We start from the raw sequence: 8384 nt of genomic DNA, 5'->3' as shown, positions 1-8384 counted from the left end.
AAGTCATCATTTTTCTGTTGCTGTTCTTGAAACCCCTGTTGCATTGGACTGATTTTAGCTACAGCTTGAGTCACAATGGCCCTAAGACCACAGAATCAACAGGTCTTTTAAGTATCTTCAACATCAATGATAGCTTGATGAATGAAAATACTATTAGATACATCTGATCAATTCTTCCTTAGCTTTAACCAATGCCCAATATTTTATTCTGGAGTCTTTGAATGGGATAGAATCAGAACGTATCTATATTATGGAATTCCTAGAAAATGGTGGCTGGTCAAAATTAACTCATGAACACCATCTTCCATGGCAATTAACCTACATGAAATGTCTACTACCTGTAGGGCACAGTGCCAGATTCTGTAAGGAAAAGATAAATACAAAGCATCTACGTTCTGAGGGTCTTAGGAGAAGGAGAGAAAACCTCTAAGAGACATTTTTGAAAAATAGAGGCCAAACTGGCAAATATAAGGAATGGGTATAATATTGAGTAATGAGCCAATTGTCATTATTCCTGTCTTTAAAACTTGATATATTACAGTGGCAAGGAAGAATAATATTGGGCACATAGCAAGAGAATATAATTTGTGAAAAATCCATACTATCAAGTATGTCCTTCCACAGCCAGGCTTTTTCCTGAGAAGCTGTAATTATACACCTACCTCCAGATTCTGATTCTGCCCCCATTTTTCTCTCCTTGCTAGAACCACATTTCTCCTAGACCCTAAGATCTTCTTTCTTCACCTCTGTAACTTAGTGAGCAGAAAATAACTCAAAGAGTTACACATTTGTTTCTTCATGCCCTTTAAAAACAGTTTTAGGGCAGTGTTTTTAGTGAGGCCCTCAAATGTGAATTAAGTCATGTCAATTTCAAGTATTAACTGGGCATTTCTAGGCATCTTCTAAGGGCATCCTCTAAAGACACTTAACCTCTTCCTGTTTTGGGAAACCTTAAAGGCCGACTATTGTAGTGGAAATAACACAAGATTTAGTTTGTCAGATCTTGGTTTGAATCTTGCCTTCAATGTGAGAAGGGAGCTGACTGTGAGCAAGTTACCAAATTCTTTGAGCCTTAGGTCCCACTTTTGTAAAAATGAGAATGGGAAATAAAAAGATTGGAATGAGAATTAAATCTAATATTTAATGAGATCCTGTCTCATGTCAGGTGGTCACTTTTTAGTGTGTTTTTGGTTGGTTTGGGTTTAATGCCCTAAGTAATACAAAATACAAAAAAGCTCATTTATATGAGGCTAACAAAGCTTAAACTTCAGAGCACTTCATCTTTACAGACCTCTCTCAAAGGCCACGTACCTCATTTTATATCCACAATTTTGTATTCTTATTTAGAAAGAGAGAATTCCCCAAATTATATACACTTCAGGGTCCCCAAAACACCCTGGATCTGCCCCTGGTTGGATCTGATACATATCTCCTATAACAAAACTTCTCTTTAGGCAGTCTCAACAAATACTTTTTCTAAAGCAAGTATGTGTCACTTGTAAGTTATGTATGATAGCTAGTGTAACATGACATTAAATTAGAACAACCATATCAGCTGAAGCACAATGTAATTCACATTGGTTGTCCTGGGAGTTCCCATGAAAAGTTTGGATTGAACGAGGGTGAGCAATCTCCACACAGTTAAAAGAAGGAACTAAGTGGACTAATTATAATTAGTTTTGGGATGCCTGGATGGCTCAGTCGGTTAAGTGTCTGCCTTCAGCTCAGGTCACGATCCCAGGGTCCTGGGATCGAGTCTTGCATTGGGCTCCTTGCTCAGCAGGGAGCCTGCTTCTCCCTCTGCCTGCCACTCCCCCTGCTTGTGCTCTCTCTCTCTCTGACAAATAAATAAATAAAATCTTTAAAAAATAATTATTATAATTAGTTTTTTAGACTGTAGATATAGGTGATAGCAAATAATAGAGAACAAAAATGGCATTGATACTAAAGCATGGCCTCTTTAAATTTCAGTCTTGACATTTGGTTGGCAGAATAATGTTAGAATTTTAAAACACTTAGTGAGCACACAGCATGCCAACTCACCTTCCTTTGTGTCCTTGCTTGCAAATGATTATACGGAGAAGAACATTTGCTATTCTGATGTGCTCTTTTCTGTAGCCAATCAGCACCTTTCTTTCCCTAACATTCCAATGCCTGTTTCTTCAACTTGGAATATGACTTTCAGGAAGAGTATTTGTCTTGTAATAATGTATACAGGCTTTATAATAAAGAACTTAAAATAAAAAACTAGTATTGAATAGGGATAATTGATAGACTACATTATCTCTGGGACAGAGGTAGGGAGGGTGAAGGTATAGATGACCATCCGAAGTGGAAAGGAGGGGGGCACCTGGGTGGCTCAGTCGGTCAAGCATCCACCTTAAGCTCAGGTCATGATCCCAGGGTCCTGGGATAGAGCCCCACGTGGGGCCTGCCGCTCTGCCTGTTTGTGGGTGTGCACTCTCTCTCTCTCTCCCTGTCAAATAAATAAAATCTTTATTTAAAAAAAAAAGAAGTGGAAAGGAGGGAAGTTGAACACTGATTTTTCCTGCAGTAGAAAGTTAGGTCATCTGTTGATTGAGGAAACATGGTGGAAAACTTGGGAAGAGCAATGACTTGAGGTTTGGAATAGCACCTGAGCAGTGAAAAAGGAAGCCAACCAGGCAAGAGTAAAAGGATCGCCAAGTAGTGCTAAAGGTCAAGGTGAGTTTGGGAGTTGCAGATTTGTCATGGCATGAATCAGCAGTTATACAATTTCTCCAGCAGTCCTTGGCAAGCTAGAAGCAATAGTAGGGAGAACAGATGGTTGTTTGACTCTGAGCTGAGACTTGGCAGAATGGATAAGCAGAAGTTCAAGGAGTAAGGGGGCTGAGCATGCTGGTAAGAGGATCCATCAAGGAGAGGGTGGATCATGGCATTCCAGCTATGCAGGGAGGAAAATGAAGAGCTGGTGGCTAAGAGGGGAAACCAGGAAGGGGTTGAATTTAAGGAGTCTAAGGTAGAAGAACAGGAGGTTATGGTCAGCGAACATACTTCTTATGAAATAGCTTGTGGAAACTCACCAATGTTTAGATCAATTGTAGTAGCAAATCATAAGTTGTTTTTTTTTTTCTGCAGTAAACATGGTTTCTTTGTCACTGCATAATATCCACTGAAATTCATATGGTACCTCAAAATAGCCCTTATAACAAGCTATTCACGATGACCTCATCCAACATTATAGCATTTGATTTTAGTATCTGTTAAGAAAAAGCGTGATTGCTCTATAATTAGAGAACTCAGAACAGTAGCATTTTAGTGTTGTTTTACCAGTAAAAAATCAGATTAGTCTAATTAAGCCAGGTCTCCAAGAGTAGAGGCAATTATTTTCATATTAAGGGAAAAAAGTGAGAGAGAGAGAAAGAAACTTTCCTATCCTCCCCTCCCTCAGTTTTGGTTGTGGCAACAAAATTACAGAATTCCTCAGAGAGGAAACAGGAGGACCTTCTGGGCCTTTCTGACCCAGAGGCAGCTCAACCCTTAAAGACATTATGCGAATTCCATTAACTAAAATAAGGAGAGAAGTGCTGGCAAAATCATAAGCAAAACTCATAGGCTTTTTTTTTTTTTTTTAAAGATTTTATTTATTTATTTGAGAGAGAGAGAATGAGAGAGAGCACATGAGAGGGGGGAGGGTCAGAGGGAGAAGCAGACTCCCTGCTGAGCAGGGAGCCCGATGCGGGACTCGATCCTGGGACTCCAGGATCATGACCTGAGCCGAAGGCAGTCGCTTAACCAACTGAGCCACCCAGGCACACAAAGCTCACAGGCTTTTAAAGATCACCCACATCTCCCTGTGCTGGCTGTTAGAACCACTTTGTTGTCTGTTTTACCTCTCGATAGCTGTCCCAAGCTAGGCTGCATCTACGTTTGGAGGGAATCCTTGTAGTTAGGAAGATTGAGATACATTTCAGGACTCTTGAATTCCCCGTGTTATTGTTGAGATCTTCTTGAAAGTGATGCATTTTCTCGGTGTGTCCAGATACTTAGTACAACGGTCTACACACTGAGGTATGTGAACTTTCACAAAGGCATTTCAAGAAATGAGGAAACGAGGGTGGTTTTCAATGAGTCTTTTGCTGGATCCTCAGTTTCCACAAGTACTCTTTACTAAAATGGATTTGCCTGCAAATACCCCTTGGCCACCTTCCCCATCTCCTTTTTCTTAATCACATTTTTCCCTCTTGTTAAGATGGAATACCTTTCAACCATCTGAAATCTTACTTGGGTGACTTGAAGTAAGAGACACAATCTTACTTCAGTGATTTGCTCTGGGGATGTGTTTTAAAAACCTCTAGGGCATTAAACTAACCACAATTCAAAACGTTGGTGTTGGGGTTAAAGAGAGAAAATGATTATTAATGACTGGATTACAAATTATTTTGCAGGTCAAGTGGTTTCCATTTCTTTGCTTTCAACAAAATTGAAGGATGACCTAATCAAATTGTCAGCTTAAATTTATCACAAATGAAATTTGATGGTAAATTACTATATAGGTTTACCCTATAATTCAGAAAGAGTTCAAAGATTTCAGTGACATTGCTATAATGAACACCTTCCATTCCTATCTACTTTTTTGTGCAAACAAATTTTCTCAGTGAATAATGTATGTAAAGCAAATAGTATAAATAAAATTGATGCTGAAGGCTGTATTATTCTAGTGGTATTATTCACCTATAAATATGTGAACTACATGGGGGTAGGGGACAGTCTACCCATCAATTAATATGAGCATTTCCAAAATAACTTGTTATACTTAAAATTATTTATGAAAAAAATATTTTTTCTTAGTTGTGTACTGATAATAATTATAATGCTAATGCAATTCTGAAAAAATCTTAAGGTTACAGGAAATAAAAAATAAAATTTCAATGTTACATACATATTTTGCAGAGAAGTATGATAAAGTGATAAAAAAAAGTCTTTGGGTGCACCTGAATGGCTCAGTCGGTTGAGCCCCCTGCCTTTGGCTCAGGTCATGATCCTAGGGTCCTGGGATCATGCCCCAGTGCAGGCTCCCTGCTCAGCGGGGAGTCTGCTTCTCCCTCTTCCCCTCCCCTCTACCTGTGTTCTCTCTCGCTATCACTCTCTGTCTCAAATAAATAAATAAAATCTTAAAAAAAAAAAAAAACAGTCTTCCAAGCATAAAATACGTTGCATTTGAATAAAATTCTGTGGGGGAAGTGGGATGGAAACATGAATTCAAGGAAAAAAAATATAAAAATTTTGACTGCTAAAGGGCTTATTCATGGTTTTAGATGTTATTGGATATGGGTGTTTAAGATTAATTGCATGCATTTTAAAGTGATATAAAAGATTTATTTGAAAATGTCAATATTACAATATGCCAGAAATTATGTTTTCTTGTAACTGCCTAAACTTACAATAACAAATTTTAGATATCAACCTAAAAACACACGAAATGATACAAAACATGTGAAAATTCTTTTAGAACATACAAGCAAAAAAAAAAAAAGAAAAGTCTAAAGACCAGTGCTCTGGGGCAGTGGTTCTAGACTCTGACGTACTTAAGAATCCCCTGCGAAACTTGTAAAATCTGCAGATTTCCAGGCTCATCCCCAGAGATTGCTATTCTGTAGGTCTGCAGAATATGTGGTGTCAATAAGCATTCCCTGGTTATTCTGATGTGTGGTCTGTGGCCTGGCCTTTGAGAAATACCACTTCAAGATTTCTTCTCTGATCACAGTGCATCAGCAGAAAGCTGCTTACTTGAGTCGTTTTTTTTCTGGGCCATCTGTAGAACTGCCTCCTCTGAGTCATATATTGTGTCACACCTTCACGTTTCACTTGGAATGCCCTGAGAAAATGTTATGAAGGCTTCCTGCATTTGTAAAGAGACTCATCCAAGCCATCATTCCATCACCGACTCTCCCTGGCCACCACCCCTGCCCACAGGTTACCACAAATCATAAATTTTTTTCAGAATTTGGTACTAAAGAAAGTGTTGCGTGGTGCCTGGGTGGCTCAGTCGTTAAGCCTCTGCCTTTGGCTCAGGTCATGGTCCCAGGGTCCTGGGATCGAGCCCCGAATCGGGCTCCCTGCTCGGCGGGAAGCCTGCTTCTCCCTCTCCCACTCCCCCTGCTTGTGTTCCTGCTCTTGCGCTCTCTCTCTCTGTCAAATAAATAAACAAAATCTTTAAAAATAAAAAAAAAGTGTTGCTTCTTTGGGAAAATACTGGCATGTATTATCAGAGCAGTATCAGTAAACTAGTTTTGTTTTTCTTTTCTTCTGGTTTGCTAGGAATCTCAGAGATAATTTTGTGACTTTGGACAGTTGGATCCTAATCTTTGCTTATGATCTTCTAACCTAATTAATATTTTTCTTGGTCCTGATTTTTTAAATAAGTTTTTTCTGTTTTATGATTTTAATAAATCCCCTCTGATCCTTTCTAGAGAAGTATAAATAAGTAAACAAATGAGCAAAATTATTCTGTTTGTATACATGTTTTAAATATATGGATAAAATAGATTGGAACCAAAAACGGTTTCTAGTTTTTTTCATCTTTGTATGTATTTGTGTGTGTGCATGTGTGTGCATACATCTGTAAAGGACTTTGCTTGTGGATGTAGAGAATGGATTGATGGAATTTACTGTTACATTTTGGGTGTACTCAGTTGTAAGGCATATTGGGATTTCAGGTGCAAAGCTGGGTAAAATGGAAGGTAGGACAGACTAGATGGACTTGAGGGGCTAGTAGGATGCCCAGGCTTCAGTTCCATGAGGGGACTGTGGTACATTGCAAATAGGAAAAGTAGAATCTCTTAAAATGGAACAGTCTAACCAGTCAATAAGGAGATAAAAGGTCCACAGAATTCACCTCAAAGAGGTCCAGACCCTATGGGCTGGTGATTATAAAGATGCCAATATTCTTCCAAATACACCTTAATTTTTTTGACTGTCCTTACAAATAATGTTTAGTAGATGGCAAAAACTAGAAATATATATTCAAGAATCATTTATTTGTCTTATATCTTAAAAATCCTATTATATGTCCTAGACATGCCAAGCCTCAGGGTTATAGAGTCAAAGGAGACAAGATAACATCCTTGCTCTTTGGACTTCCCAGGTATAGAGCAGAATCTTGCAAGGGCTGCTATGGGTCTCCTTCTGTAAATGAGAAAAAATGTCCATCTTGGCAATAAGACCCCTCAGGTGCAAGCTGTGGCAGGGGAAGGGGATGAAAGCAGCCCCCACTGGCTTCTTTGGTGAAAGAGTCCTTATCAAGGCACACCTGCACAACTAGATGCAGAGTAGATGCCTTAAATGGAAGAAGCTGGCAGGATATGGGTGCTAAGAGTAAATGTGGAGCTCATTGCATGGTAGGGACTATGCAGGGATAAAGGGCAGCAGAGACATAGTCTATAGTGGGATGTGGGGATGGGGGCCACCACTCAGCTGCAGCTGAAAATTCAAACCCATTCCTGCCAATTCTTTTTTTTTTTTTTTTAAGATTTTATTTATTTATTTGAGAGAAAGAGACAGAGAGAGCATGAGCTGAGGGAGAGGCAGAAGCAGACTCCCCCCTTAGCAGGGAGCCCGATGCAGGGCTCTATGCAGGGCTCATTTCGGGGCTCGATCCCAGGACCCTGGGATCATGACCTGAGCCAAAGGCAGATGTTTAAGTGACTGAGCCACCCAGGAGCCCCCCATTCCTGCCAATTCTTAAGGACTTTGAAGAGAAAGTGGAAATCTGGGTTTTTATGTGACCTCTTGACTTTTAAATGCTATACAGACCAACTGACACACTCATGGACTTCATCTGACTTGCAGACTACCATTTTGGAACTTGAATTAAAGATAAATCAATCCATTTTTTTCTGGAGTAAGATTTTTTTTTTTGCTTTTGTTTTTGTTTTTCTTCCCTGCATTTAAACAATCATTTTTAAAGAGACATTTAAATACAGATAATTCAAGAAGTGCTTTTGCTTAAATTATATGAAATGTCAATTTGACCTAATTTCTTAATTTGATAGATTTAGATTCAGTATGTCAGAGTGAATGACAGAGGTAACACTTTTCAAAATAATACGAAAACCAAAACCCCCAAACAGCAGATACTTTTTGACATCTATTGTTTAGCTTTATGTGGGATATAAAAAACATCACATAGATAAAATGTAAAATTCGTAAAGGGTTAGGAAGTATATAATGCATCTCAAATTAGACAGTCTAGTCATATTGCATAGCCAAAATTAGAAGGAGCTTAGTAGTCTAAAATGAGCAGAGAATTCTCTAATCCTGGTTTAGTTGTTCATATAGGCTCATTTGCTACCTCAGCTGAAGAACCTGAACAACCTAAGGTATTCCTCTACTGTATTATTTAA

Source organism: Mirounga angustirostris, unplaced genomic scaffold, assembly GCF_029215605.1.
Source record: "Mirounga angustirostris isolate CCGP_5_RB_7025 unplaced genomic scaffold, mMirAng1.0.hap1 SCAF_9, whole genome shotgun sequence".
NCBI classification, from domain to species: Eukaryota; Metazoa; Chordata; class Mammalia; order Carnivora; family Phocidae; genus Mirounga; species Mirounga angustirostris.
Note: the sequence above shows the minus strand (reverse complement) of the source record.